Source organism: Chrysemys picta, chromosome 1 (assembly GCF_011386835.1).
Source record: "Chrysemys picta bellii isolate R12L10 chromosome 1, ASM1138683v2, whole genome shotgun sequence".
Classification (NCBI taxonomy): domain Eukaryota; kingdom Metazoa; phylum Chordata; order Testudines; family Emydidae; genus Chrysemys; species Chrysemys picta.
In genome coordinates, this window is record NC_088791.1 from 211,620,294 (window position 1) to 211,635,588 (window position 15,295).

At 38.3% G+C, this 15,295-nt stretch overlaps 1 long non-coding RNA gene across 2 annotated transcripts in view; it reads right to left on the reverse strand.

The window, feature by feature from the left end:
• Positions 1–11,275: 11,275 nt before the first annotated feature.
• The window catches only part of LOC135983941 (uncharacterized), a 44,466-nt gene continuing 40,446 nt past the window's right edge, over positions 11,276–15,295 (reverse strand). For both annotated transcript variants that reach the window (XR_010601803.1, XR_010601802.1), the window contains exons 3-4: positions 14,368–14,447; positions 11,276–13,223 (exon numbers count right to left, since the gene is read on the reverse strand). This is a non-coding gene — a long non-coding RNA (uncharacterized LOC135983941). The remainder of the gene's footprint in view (positions 13,224–14,367; positions 14,448–15,295) is intronic.

Below are 15,295 nucleotides of genomic sequence, written 5' to 3' on the forward strand. Positions count from 1 at the left end.
ATGTATACTATGTGTATCTTTCGTTGACATTTTCCCCATCAAAAAAAGCAGCCAAACTCCCTTCTTCAGTGATGTTATGCTGCAACATCAGTTACCTTTGATTCTGAAAAGCATTTAAAGGGGAAAAAAACTGCAAGATTTGTTGGCAGTAATGAAATTCTAGAATGGTACTTTACTGCTAAGTGGAATTTGGGTATAGATAAAACATGTATACATTTGCATCAATTTTCATCTTCTTCAAAAAAAGAAATAAGATGGATTCTAGGAATACATGATGCAGCTGTTAAAGATGTACTTCATGCAGTGGATTATTTTAAATTGCATTATGTTACACTGATTTCTGTTTTGAAAATATCTAAATGCAAAGGGAAAAGAAGATTTAAAAAAAAACTGCATGTGTTATATCTCCCAAATCCAATCAATACGTCATGCCTCCTAATTCAATTGTAGTGATTTTATTTGGCTCTGAATAACAAGAAGAAAATTAAGTAACAGCAAAATAAAAGTAAACACAGTCAGTGGGGTCCTAGATTACAAATTTGCTATCCCCCACTTCATTGTAAATTATAGTATCTAACTGACTCAAGATGCAATTTCGTTCAGCTGACAAGTATCATTTTGAACTCTGGATCTAGAATATTCTAGCTCTTGATGCACATTAACCACACACTGTTACCACAGTCCACAAAGCTCCATAAACTACACCTATGGTTTTAAATGTCCAAATTTAGGACTGTGTTCTCCAGTCCACTAAATCCCCTTTAATTGGTGCAGAGTGACTGGAGACTGCACAGGGGGAATTTTCCACTGGTTGAGGTGTTCTTGCTGGCAGATGGCTGATGGAGGTTCCTCTGCTACTTCCTACACTATATATCACCCCATCCCCACCATGTCAGGGCTGAGGATGGGGATGAGGAAGGGAGGAGCCCTGATCTTCCTTTGGTGCCAGAGCTGAGTGACTGAGGATTAGGGAGCCACAAACTGTCTCCTTACACAACTTCTCTTTACTGCACCTGAGCAGAATTCACATGGGGTGATGAATGTACCTTTTGTTATTTTGGTAGGTCCACATTTTGGCTGAGAGTGCTTGTCAGGAAACTTTCGAAAATAGTTTCTACATTAATATTGTCTTTGTGATCACTGGTTTCATCACCGTGATGGCAACAGGCATAGAAGCATTCTTTCTTTGCAATGATCACCAACAGTATCAATTCCTTCCTAGTCGGTATCTATCATTATTTCTCTGTTTACTTCAACAAGATATGCTAATGGTATCTTCCTTACAACAACTTTGCCCTGCTTCCTCCCGCCGCTTTTAATTTTTCAACCTAGGTTTGAAGCCAGTGGAGCTATATCAATTTACACAAGCTATTCCTTTTGCTTTAGCTTCTTCAAAGGCCTTATTTTGCTTTTCAGTCCAAACCCAGTTTCTATTTTTCTGTAACTATGAAGACATCAGGCTTATGATGTCTCAGTGGTGGCAGATGACAGAACAAGGAGCAATGGTCTCAAGTTGCAGTGGGGGAGGTCCAGGTTGGATATCAGGAAAAACTATTTCACTAGGAGGGTGGTGAAACACTGGAATGCGTTACCTAGGGAGGTGGTGGAGTCTCCTTCCTTGGAGGTTTTTAAGGCCCGGCTTGACAAAGCCCTGGCTGGGATGATTTAGCTGGGAATTGGTCCTGCTTTGAGCAGGGGGTTGGACTAGATGACCTCTTGAGGTCCCTTCCAACTCTGATATTCTATGATTCTATGATTCTATGATAGTAGATAAATTTGAAATAAATCTTCCACAGTAGTTTAATGTAGTTAAAAGGATCTCAACACTGTTTGGTAAAATACATTGTCCTGGCTCTTTTATAGAGGACGTATGTCTTCTGTTTCTATGCCACGTCCTATGCAAGCTCATTGGTTCTGGAAGATAACACTTTTCTTTATTAGTTCTAGACACATTTTTCAATCTTTTTAGAACCTCTTTCAGGTTCAAATGTCTTCCTATTAATTCTGGTTATACATATGCCAACCAAATAGCTCTTTAGCAAATGGCAGGGGAACTAGTTATACTGTTTAACAGTTTTTTTGTAGTCAGTCAGCCCAGTTGGAATTATTGGTAGAGGATGGCTCTAACAACACCCTCAAGAAAGGTCAAGTTTTGTAAACTTCACCTCTCTGTACGGTTCATCAAGTTCACATTGCAGTTTTAGTTTCTGGCTTCTGCTCCACCTCCACCAGGAAATTCTAGTGACTGTAGAGTCTGCACTAGTCCTCATCCTTCCATCTGTTCAAGAAGCCCACACAGTGTAGCTTATGCACTACACTTCACAGAGGAAGTTATTCTTTGCATTGGCAATACTTTTGTCTTTCTGCAGGTTTCTCCCAAAGCACAAGGCAGGGAACAGCTTTAAAAAAAATTAGGGTCAGACTGTGGCCATATAATTTTAGCACACAGAGGAGTAAGAGGTTAAAAGGCACTGTCTTACTATCCTGTGCTGGCTATCTGCATCTGAGGTAGCAGTGCAGCAGGGACAGCAGCCTTCACAGGACTGCTCCTGCTCAGGTAGGCAGGGAGTGCACATTACGGTTTGCTTCTGGGTCTCCTCCTGAGACAGCACAGCAATGCTCTGCCCTTACTCAGGGCTTGTGACAAAATATGGCAAAATATGGTGTATATGACATTTTTTTAATATGTAAGTGTGGCATTTTTAACAAAGTTTTTCCAAATAAGTTTTAATAATTACTCCAAGTTCCATGAACTCTAAAATAACCACATTCCTTTATAAACATCTTTTGTGATGCATATTTCGCCCAGCACTCATAACCTCATGATATTTGCTTGGAAATGGGGTCAGAAATCAGTGCATAAATTTCTTGACTTTAACAAAAAATTCACTTGTTTTGCAATAAACTGTAATATATTACTTGTAACTTAGTAAATCAAATCAGTGTATCATAATAAACTATGTGTTTCAGTGCAGTTAAAATGCAGCGTTGACAACACTTACTTTTGTTTACACTGTGATCTATTTCACTCAACAGATTATGCCTCATTCATGCATAGATGATATAGCCTTCTACTAATGAGATGCTGCACAATGAAACATTTGTCAATGATACATGGTGCTATTGAAATGCATTTTTCTTTCATGAAAATTAACTAAAAAAGAAATATAACAAAACCAAATTAAATCCCTCCCACATTCAGTGCTATTAGAGTTCATAATGTTGTCATCATCTGGCATATTATGCTTTCAAATATTAAGTAGTCATCTGGAGAAAGGGCAAAATGTGTAGCCTCTTGTATATTTCATATTAATTCATGTTTCACAAATGACCCACAGCTCCCTAAATTATCACAATAGTGCTGCAGGTTTTAGTTATGTGGCTCAAAATAAAGTTTGTGGGAATCATGTGGACAGGTCCCTCTCCTGCCCTGATCTGTGAACTGTTTATGCTTTGTTTTTCCTTGGAAAATTGAAACAACAGTCGAAATAAGAATTTATTGCAAGGATTTTCTCTGATAATGGTTCATATTATAATAGGTTTGTTTATATATCTTGGACAGTTGAATCCAGAAACATCACAATAATCTGCTCTATTAGAGCATATAAAGTAACTAATTGAAATATCACATTTATAATGCAACAAAAAGCTGAAAAAAAGGAAACTAACCTGAAATTAATAAGGTTAAAGGCCTGGTCTTGAAACAAGAGGAAGAATGATCTTTAACTTTGGTTTTGGAAGTCAAGATATATGGGTTCTGTTCCTAACTCATACACACATCTACTTTCTGTCCTTGGGGGAGCCACATCTCCTCTCTGTGTTTGGTTTTCCCCATGTGTGAAATGGGAAAAAATGAGACTTAATTCATTAAAATCTATGAAATGCTTTGAGATCCTCAAATAGAAGGTGTAACAGGTGAGATAGGTTCTGTGCTCAGAATTTAAGCGTTGTGCTCATCCACTCCAGGAAACAAAAAACATACAATCTAATTGGTTTGTTCCATCAGTTTAGATTTTTTTAATATTTAATACTCACAATGAAGTGTTGACAAGTGAGGTAGAGACCAAGAATTACTTGTCAAAATCATTCAGTGAATAATTTTGAATTACAGGTACATTAAAAAAAATAGTATCCTGTTGGTGAACAATTTGCACACAGAAAAAGAGAGGAAATTCATGGGATACAATTTTCATTGTAAATTACTCTCATGGCTCTAGTTGTCAGTGAGTTTTAATTGCTTGCTCTGGGAAAAGGCCAAGGACATGTCTACCTGGATCCTGCAGGTCAATGGAGTGTCAATAATTTTTGATTATACTGTAGATACAGACACAGGTAGGTGGAGTTCAAGACATCTACTTACCTTCATCCTAGTTGCCAGATTTGTGGGAAGGCATATTTGAGAACGTTGCCCTTGAAGAAGATGATGAAACTATACAGATCAGACAAGTATGCTCACTTTGTTTCCAGTATCTTGTTAATATTGTCATAGTCAGGTCTAAAGTCACTTCTATGAGCTCTTTGAAATGCCAGTCATTTGTTCCTACTTCTGCAGCTTTCATAGTAATTTAGATAACTTGCAATTACTTGCTAATGTTTGAACAAACATAAGTGAGGCCAACCCTTTTCCAGCTTTTTAGGATCAAACAGCCATTGTTCATCCTTTGAGGCTTGTCATTCTACAGCATATGTTAACTATGAAAGGATCTCTTTCAAAATGTTAGATTTCATTTCAAACCTTTGTAACAATATATGTGATAATTAAACATCCTTTTAAATGCAATAGTATTTGATGTTTCCAAAATGTTTCTTAAAAGTTCCTTCCTCACGGCCCCTCATCATTAGTTTACATGAAAAGGAATTCAGTATATTGCAGTATCATTAATTGTGCATTGCACCAGACCTATTAACTGCCACTGGCCTGATTCAACTTCAGTTGAAGTCAATGGAAAAGCTCACATTGACTTCAAAGGGACACTTTACTGATCCCCAAGTCTGGGACAGGTTTACCATAAATGATGAACAAATCTTAACAGGATATTGTATTTGGTTCAGTTTCTATTCCTATTTTAAGCTTGCCTTAACTCAGCACCAAGCCCCGACATCTTCCCTACTCACACAATGCTTGTAACCCAAAATACCTCTGTTGTCTTCAGGAGAACTGAAAATCAACAGTAATCTACTACTTTCTTTTCCGGTCTGTAGGGAAACTAGAAAGCCTGCTAACCCATTCAGGGTTAGGTTTAAGGTACGTAGTTGATGCTCCTCTTCAGGGTCATGACTGGATACCCAGCTCCCATGTTCTGGGGCAATTAGATCTAGTAATTCCTTCTCCTAATCTCTTCCAAAGTGAGACCCCAATCCTGCAGTGAGATGTGTGTACAGATCCTTGCACCCACAAGGAATCCCATTGATTTCAGAGGCTTGTCTACAGATATCCAGCTGCAGGATCTCCCAATGGTAAACTATTCCTGATGGTAAACTATCCCGTGGACTAGCAGATCACTTGAGTAATTTGAAAAGAGTGGGTTCAACCCCTATAGGGAGGGACTGCTTAAAGCTGATCATCAGTGGCCTTTTGATTGGTATGATGCTGAAATAATTGTCCTGTCCATCTTGCCCAGAAAGTAGCAGCCTTGTTTTGATACTAAGAGGATGGGAGCTTTAAAGTGATGAATGGAGGCCTCCAAAATAATGTTAGATAGTCAGCCAGCAGATATGTAAGGAGCAAGGAGGTTAATGGTCTAACCACAAAGTGAACTGTATATTCTTTAATGTACCACTTCAGAATGTAAATGAGTAGGACTGTTTCCAGCAGCAGTTTCAATTTTTGGAAGTGGAAGGAAAAACATTCCACACATGTCATAAAATAGTCACTTTAAGGCAGATTTCCCTGAATGTTCTTTCAGCATCATTTACCCATTTATAAAGAGTAATGATAGAATGGCACCAATGAAATGCAGCCATCAAAATGGAAGGTGGAATTCAAATTATATTCCAGGCAACCATGTTTAGGGTATAAGAGCAATTATATTGTGTGTCCATAATAATCAATAGCCTAAACCAATTAAGACAACTATATAACTTGTGTTTTATTATTAAATACAGTAACTAATTGATAAAAACATCTTGTGTGCAAAGCAGTCAATCCATGCATACTCTGCTGCTCTCATTTTGAGTATTTTAGTTACTGTCATTATGCAAGTAACTAATTAAATATATCTACATAGAAGATTTACCTCCAACCTATTAAATGGATGCAGTATAATAATTTTAATTACTTATTTTAAAATGTGTGTGTTAGCATTCATCTTAAAACAAAAAATGAAACAAATTGCTTTTGGCTTTAGTCCCATATAGGTCATGTGGGAGGCTAAATGGGGCGGGAGGGCTAGAGTCACAAAACCCCCATGATTTGATTCATGCAGGATGAATTCTGTCCCCCTTAGGCATGTTGAATAGTACCATTGCACCATGACTTCAGCTGAAGTATTTGTGCAGTAAGATATTTTTCCCATTGGTCTGGATTCAGCAGTCCTTCTCTAATCAGCAAAGCATTTAAGTGCTCGACTTTAGATACATGCCTTAGTCCCATTGATATAATGAGACTTGTACTTAAAATTAAGCACTTGCTCCAATGATTCCCAGAACAGGGATAAGCCTAACCACATGTTTAAATGTTTTAATGATTTGTAGCCAGTGTGAGTAAGAGGGGCGAAACCTGGCTCAAAAAGTTTGAAATATTTTTAAATGAACATTTACCTATTTATATATAGTTATTCCATAAAATGTACACTAACATGGGTAAAACAAGTTTAATGTTTCCAGAAATTTGAATGTATTTCTTTCCTGGATATTGGTTTGAATTATTAAAACTAATAAGCCAAGTTACCATCATTGGGCCAGAGAGAGAGCTAGTAAGAAAGACTCTATGGACTGTGGTTTGGGGGCTCACTTGGAAAGTGGGAGACTCAAGTTCATGTGTCTGCTGAAATAACTGTTTAATTGTTTATAAAAACTGGAATAGCTTAAGCAGGATAGCTTGAGAATACGCTACTGCAAAATAGTGTATAGCTTGGTGGCTAGGGTCTTCGCCTGCAAACTATAGGAGACCCAAGTTCAAATCCCTTCTTTATGTCAAAGGGGGCTAAAGCTGGGTCACCCACATCCCAGATGAGTACCTCGGCCATTGGGTTGTTCTGGCATGGGTCTCTCTCTCTCTCTTTTTTTTTTTTTGACCCAAAATTCCATCCTGGACCTGATAAAAGTTTGTGAAAAAACATTTTCTGTTTGGAGCAGAAATCATTGTTGCAGAGCCAGTATTTTCTTAGAGTAGTTTGTTTCCTTAAACAATGTACGTGGGTCCTGTTTGTTTGAAAAGCAGTGGTCACAAATCACACCTAAACAATTGCACCATGCAGAAACCTCAGCTAAAACACCATTACATATCTCCAAGAGCAGCCGTCATGCCTCTGTCTCTTGCACTCTCCTGGAACCTCACTGCTGAACATCACACTATTCCTAGCTCCTGGATTTTACCTGGGAAAATCCCTATACCAAAGTTACTCATCTTGGACTTGACCCTGAAAAGTATGCCTGAGTCTCACCAAGATTTGAGTGCTTAGAGAAGGGCATTTTACCCTTCACAGTGCCCTGAACAACCATCTCAATGTGGTAAGAGTTTCAACCTGAGTCCTTACACATCAGTGTTTCATAATGCACATCACATTAGCACCTCTTACCATAGCAGTATATTAGGTCCCTGACCTAGCTGGGGTTTGGGTTTTTTTGGTTTTGCATTCTAGTTTTGGTGGTAAAAAATGAAATGTGTGGGGGAAAAAAGTAATGCACATCTTTAACTTTCCACTCGAGTCAAATGCGTTAGGAAAATAAAAGTAGTTTGTTCTTTTTCTTAATTAAGATTGTAAACTTGCTGAGTGCTGTAATTTCAGTACATCCAAGTCACACTCTCCCAAGAAAAGAAATATGTTGGCATGGAATGCTGGAAATTAAATGGATGGTTTCACACTCAATAGATCTCAGTTAAAATATTAACAGATTACTGAAAACAGCACTATTCCTCTTCCTCAGAAAATCAAGGCTGTTTAATCAAAACAAAATCTCATGGGCACTGAAAATAGGGAGGAAAAAATAAGTGTATTGATCACAATACAGAATTAAAAAGAAGAGTCAATACATGTAGCAATGATAATAGAATTTTTTTTATTTATTCCATGGGGCACTGGAACAGTGCTCAGTTTCATTTTATTTAATGGCTGGATTAATTTGCTGAGTGAAACGATCACTCATTGTATGTTTCATTTAAGTGTTTCCCACACTATTGCAAGAGGATGTTAAAGGTTATTCATTTGTGGAAACGTATGACTCAGACATTGTTAATGGTAGGTGATAAGTAGTTTTCAGTTACAAGTAGTGATGTGAGCAGTGGCTGGCGTGCTTAGAAAAGCTTCCTTCATTTTGGAGTGCAGACACAACCACACTCGCCCTAAGTCAATGAGCTGGAGAATGCTGCAACTCAACACAGCTCTGGTTTCAGTTTTTGTATCATACATGCAACTTAGGCTAGGTCTACACTGGGGGGCGGGGTCGATTTAAGATACGCAAATTCAGCTACGTGAATAGGGTAGCTGAATTGGATGTATCCGATCCGACTTACCCCGCTGTCAGGACGGCAGCAAATCAACCGCTGTGGCTCCCCGGTCGACTGCGCTTACTCCTACCTGGGCTGGTGGAGTATGTGCGTCGATTCGGGGATCGATTGTCACATCCCGACAAGACGCGATAATTCGATCCCCAAGAGATCGATTTCTACCCGCTGATCCAGGCGGGTAGTGAAGACCATCCCTTAGAAAGATAAGCAATCATTGCTGAACACAAGGGCTCCTTGTGTAACCCTCGGGTGACCAGATGTCCTGATTTTATAGGGATAGTCCCAATTTTGGGGTCTTTTTCTTATATAGGCTCCTATTACCCCCCACCTCCTGTCCTGATTTTTCACACTTGCTGTCTGGTAACCCTATGTAACCCCCATTGTTTTATTTTCTGGTGTTCAGCCAAAAACCTTATCTCTGTAATTGCAACTGATGTTTCTGCTTGTTCTGAGTTGATACAGAAATATTTCCAGACAAGGTGGCAGTACAGAGGCTTCAGTGACTGTAATCAAGTAACTTCTATTTTAGCATATTAAAGGAAGTGCAGGAAATTGTTAACCATATTCAGTAGGTGTGTTGGAGACCATGGATCAGCGTTCGGGTTGCACTCCCCAAAACTGTCAGCAGCTCAGACCTTTCTTTTGAGGTCTTTCAAGATTACATGTTGAAGGATGAAGTTGGTAAGTGCAAGTTGGATGGGTTCAAACTGCTTTCTTCCCTTTTCTGTGTTCATATGGGGTTTAATCTCTTGGGTTTGAGTTGCCAGTGTTCGATAGCCAGAAAATGCAAAGGTGGCTAAGTGTCCAGTCTTGATGCATTTATGACCGTGGGCTGTTTTAAATTTACAAACTGATACCAAATGAGCTCTCCTCAGCAGAAACCTTCTTTTGGACCCTGAGCCCCTTCCAGCTGACTTTGCATTTTGTTTACTGAATCAGGGCAGGCCCACTCTAGAAGCACTACATCATATGTATGGTGAAACGCTGTATGTTGATGGGAGAGCCCATCTTGTTGGCATAATTACTCCATCTCCATGAGAGGAGGAAGCTATGTTGGTAGGAGAGCATCTTCCGCCGACATAGCACCAGTGTGGACAGTGCTTACATTGCTGTAACTTGTGTCGCTGAGCAGGGTGTCTTTTTCACACCCCTGAGTGATGTAAGTTAGATCAACTTAAGAGTAGTGTAGACCTGCCCTCAGAGAGATAGTCCTTGCATGTAAATGCAGTTCACCTAAGTATTTCAATACTGGTTCCATTGCTATTGCTATTCTATTGCTTTGGGCCTGGTTAAGTTCCTCTCTGCCAGCAATCATCTTTGAATTCTCTCATTATTACCCCAAACAAATCTGTCCCATTGCACACTCTCTAGGACATTTCCAAAGGAGCAATATGCAGTTAAACTTTTCAGTTTTGCCACATACACAGCTACAGTGCCACTTTTCCTCCTCATCCTACTATGAAACTTGAAAAGTTCTACAATCATATTTGGTTTTGTTGTGTAGTGCTCCATTAAGATCTTTTGCAGGTCCTCTAACCTTTATCTCCTGGTTTCTGAGGTTATAACAAACTCCTTAAGATGGCGTAGGTTTCATTGCCACAGATACTGAGGAAGATTTTTATCTCATTTGCAAGAAAATAGTGGCCCAATTTTTCCATATATTGCTACTGAATCTCATTTTCTGCATTGAGCTCCTCCATTTCCCCATAAATTGCCATGCTTATATTTCTCTTTTCACTAGTTCTGTAAAAGGACCACTCAGTGCAACAAAATATCACTTCACTCACAGGACTGCAGGCTGGGGAACTTGCTGCTTTATTCACTGCATCACAATAAATTGAGGGTGTGGAGGAACTCCCACTAAAAACAGGAAATAAGGAGGGGTGGAGCATGGCTCCATCCCCTAATGCTCTGGGTACCCCAGTTAAACCTCTGGTGACCACTTTACTGCCGCTACATTTTTACTTATTCTTTGAAGTCTGCGTATAAATTCTTGCTTCTCCCAGTGAGCAAATTGTAAATGTGAATTTATATAAAGACCTCTTAGATCATACATCCAGAAAAGAGATCTGATTAAACAGATGCACATTTCATGTATTTGGGTTTTCCTAGATGTCAGCAAAGTGGATATAAATAGCTCTAAAAGGTCAAAATTAGTATGAAGGAGTCTAGCTTAACCTTCATCTCTGAATTTGGCCCATAATGATCACAATTTGAATGGGAGATGGTTTTTAAAGTGAAGGCATTATAGGCTTGTTTTGGTTTTTTTGGTTTTCTGGTTTTGCCTGTTTGGATTTTTTTCCTGCAGACCTTTCTTCCTATTGGAAATATGAGATTCTTAAAAGCCTTTTTTATGTTCATAAACAAGTTTTCTTGCAAACAATATATGTTTAAAATATTGCACTTTTTTCTATTTCTGAACATTTCATGATCCTAATTGCTGGAAATGTACAAATTATTTATAAGTATTCTCCAAAATAATCATTTGTGCTAAAATTCAAAAGATAGTTAGGATTTATGAAAATGTTCATGAATAGCCAGCAGCTGTCCCAATGTTTGCAGACAACAAATAAATGACCCCATAAACTGAACAGAACTCTCGGATTATTTTTCACAAAAGCATTAATGAATCATGTTTCACGGCATTTGACCAGTTCTAATTACAAGTTACTACAATTCCAATTACTCTTGTAAAAGTTTGAACCCATTCAGAGTTCCCAAAATATCTTTCATGGTGTTAGTAAATTAAATCTCATCAATCCATCTGACAAAAATCTCCTACATTTTCTGGACCTTGGTGAGTACACAGACAATCCTAGGCTAACTTCCTCCCCTGTTCCTTTTACTATTTGAAAGCAATTTTCTTTGTAAAAATTACATTTATTTTTAGGAGTAAACATGGTGAGCGTAAGACTATATAATAAGTTTTTACAGATCATTATTGCCACAGTTATTAAACACATTATCAGCACAACATTGCTGCTGGTATGAATCATGTTAATAAATCATCAACACATTATCCAAATCTGAAAAGCATTCTTCAGAGGATAAAATGTGGCTGCAGTTCTAAAATGTTACACCCACCATCCCCTTTCCAAAATAATAAAAATAAAAAGATGAGTGGTTTTGTTTTAAACAAGGATTTAATATTACTTTTTAATCCGACAGGATTACCTTTTTTGTTGACATAAATACAAATGCACGGAAACTAATTTATTTACTTCTTTATATGATAGAGTTCTTAGCAGTATCGTTTAATGATTAAAATGCAATAAAACATCTATTAAAAAGGAAATAGCCAATAGCCAAAAAAAAAAAAAAAAAAAACCCTAAAAAAGCTTTTCACTTTTGTTTTAAAGATAACAGGACATGGAGCTTCCCTGAGAGCTTGATTCCAGATGGCAGGGTCATAGTCAGAGTTCCAGATGGCAGGGGCATAATGTGAAAATTAATTCACATGAAATGTATGTGTACTTTTGAAATCTATGTCTGTAAAGGCCTGATCCAAAGCCTGTTGAGAATAATATAGGGGTATTGTGAGCTTAAATCCAATAATATATGTAAAGCACTTTGGAAGCCTTGACTGGAAAGCACAACAATCTAGATTCAAAGTAATTGTAAATTAGTATTTATTAGGGTATACCCTTTGTGACAGATACAGATCTTTTTGGGGAACGGAGGTTCAGTTTGAGGATTTTTTGACTTCTTAAAAAAAGAAAAGTTCAAAGAGAATCAGACAGCCTCTTCCTTTGTAAATGATGAGCCAAAATTGTAACTTAATTCCTGCTGAACACATGAGCTAGGATTAGATAATTAGGGAACTGGAATAACTACCATGTGACCAACTACATGCCCCAGGTGACCAACCCTAGCTTGAAAGACAGCACAAGAAATGTATTTTGAAAAATTGCTTCAACATTTCCACAGACATTTAGATAACTACAAAACATTGAGTCAGAGAGCCTTAGGTACATCCAGACTGCACAGAGTACAAATCAGGAGAGCTCATCAAAGGTGAATCAACTTTGTATTGCCGTAAGTATTGTGCTGCTCTGTACAGGCAGTTCCTCATGTACTGGGTTAGAATAGACTAAGGGCTACTGTAATTTACACTGGGCTGAAATGACCACAAGATCCAAAAACAAAGCAGAGGATCAGATTGGCATAGGAGCAGCCATGTCCCCTTTTCTGTAGACAGACCCATTTTTCTCTCTTCTATGCTGCAGCTGGGAGACTGTATGGCATACAGGTGGCTCTTTCTTACTCTAAGATTACTCTTCTGCTGGGTGATCGTCCCTGGCTGGGTAACACACATTCATAGACAGATTATATTGGCAGCGCAACACACATTGGACTGGAGCTGCTGGCTCTTTGTCTCCAAGTTCAATGAAATGTAGCTGATGTGACAAAAAGACAAACACACAGTCAACTCAGATTTGGAAACAGCTTGATATTCTATTCTATTCAGTCTTGAATTGAGTCTGGGCAAGCGTAATGGTACTCTCATTCAATTCCTCGACGGAGGGTTCCTTTACACTCTGATGCTGCCTCCGATCTACGTGGAAAAGAAATACTGTTAGTTTCAAACGCTGTGACCATCTGTAGCAGCAACAAGAGTGTCCAGTGGATGAAGATTTGGGAATAAAGGTGGGATGAATCTCAAAAGATGGTGTTTGGGTCAAATAACGTCTCAAAAGATCAAGCTTAAAACCATACTTTTTGAGGATCTCTCTTCCTCCCCATTTCCCAACTTCCAAACTTCTCACGCAACTTGCACACTCTTTGTCCTTCAATCTCATCATTCCTTCCTTTGACCAACAGCTTTTCCAGACCACTTACACATCCTTGCTTTGGTGATAATCCATTTTGAACTGAAACTCCATTCTGGCACTCTCTCTGCTACCCTCCAGCCAGTGAGTCTATTCAGCTGTCTTGCATTCTGAGAATTTTCTGGGTCAGATGTACCTTACTATGCCTACCTCTGTCCATCATAGTCCTGGGAATCCTCAGAATTTAAACTGCTTTGGTGCTGCATGTAACAATAAATTCAGCTAATATAATTTTCCAAATTGGTTATCAGGCCCTAATGTTTACCTGTAATAATAAATCCAGATTAAGACTTCCTTGCTGTTGTGTTCCAACTTCCTGGAGTTCCTTATCTCAAGGTACTGAGGCTTCATAGTAAAGCACAGAATTATGAACATATTGATCATACCTGTACTTTATGAGTAGTCACACATTACTTCCTAATTTCCCCAAGGCCTGTCCCAGCATGTGTAGCCAGAGATGGAGTCTCTAGTGGGGCAGTCTCCTTTTTAGTAATCTAGTATCCTGGACAAGAATCTAGAAGGAACCTATCTAGGATCAATTCACCTGTTTGTTATTAACATTTTCAGTGGCATTGAAAATAAATTCTGAATAACATCTGGAAGAATAGCTGTAATGGCAGCAATTAAGAAATCAACACCCAAAGAGATCTTCTCCTTTTTGTCAGTGTTTTATTTAAGTAATAAGGCCTAACACACAGGTCATTTTCTAGTGGTTAATGATCAGTTGGAGATATTGGGAGCTAGAGATGAAGCCAGAGAGCCAGTAAACTAGTTAGTTAGCAACTCTTAGGAAATGCCCAATCCAGAGATCATTACTAACATTATAAATTGTGAGGTGGAAAAACCATCAAAGAAAAATAAAGTAATTACCTTTTTATGTGTTGAAAAATTAATAAATTACTTGTATGTTGCTATGGATTCGGTGTTCTGTTTACAGAATTGATCTTTTCCTAGATGTCAAAACATATAAACAATAATCAGTAGGAAGGCAAGCCATTGTTCTCAATATGTCATAATGTTTACAATGTCATTGTAGCCACTTCCACAATAGAGCAATATGGAAGTTTCAAAGTTGTGGGTACATCTATTTTCTTTTTTCTTCTTTTTGTGATATTGTAGCTCCACAGCTCATTTTGTCATGGTGAATAAATCTCTCTCTATTTTTGATGCCAAGTTTTTCTCTACACTGAACCAGATGCAATAGGTTGTATATTCCAATAGCAATTTCTAGACTTGATCAATGAGACAATTGTGATTCCAGTATTATCATTCCCAGTTTTCTCCTTTTAGTTCTCAGGATGTCCTGGCAGGAAGGAAATTGATTTTCTTAAAGTCCTTTGTTTAAATCTTAAATATCTAGGGCTTTAAAATAGCAACTTCTTCCCTGATCCATTAGCAGTTTTCTAGATTGGCTCCCTCAGGAAATGATCCTTCAATGTTATTTTGAAATTTGATTTAGTACTCTTGAAAGGTGTCAGACTGACAGCACTAGAGTCCAAAATCCTCTGTCCATGACACAGGCATTGCAGCAATAGCAAAGATATTATCTTCTCCATGCTATCTTCCTAAAGCCCAAAGGTATGGATCACCTCTATGGTTTAAAGAGCAGTGCCGCCTCATAAAGGAATGCCTGGATAGTTGAAATGTTGGCTGTGGCTTGATGTAGGAGAAACTAAAAGGTAAATTAAGGTCATGTCTACACTAACAGCTAAATCAGCACTGCTGCTATTGATACAGTGCTGTCAATTTATTGGGTCTGATGAAGACATGCTAAATGGGTGGGAGAGCGCTCTCCCAT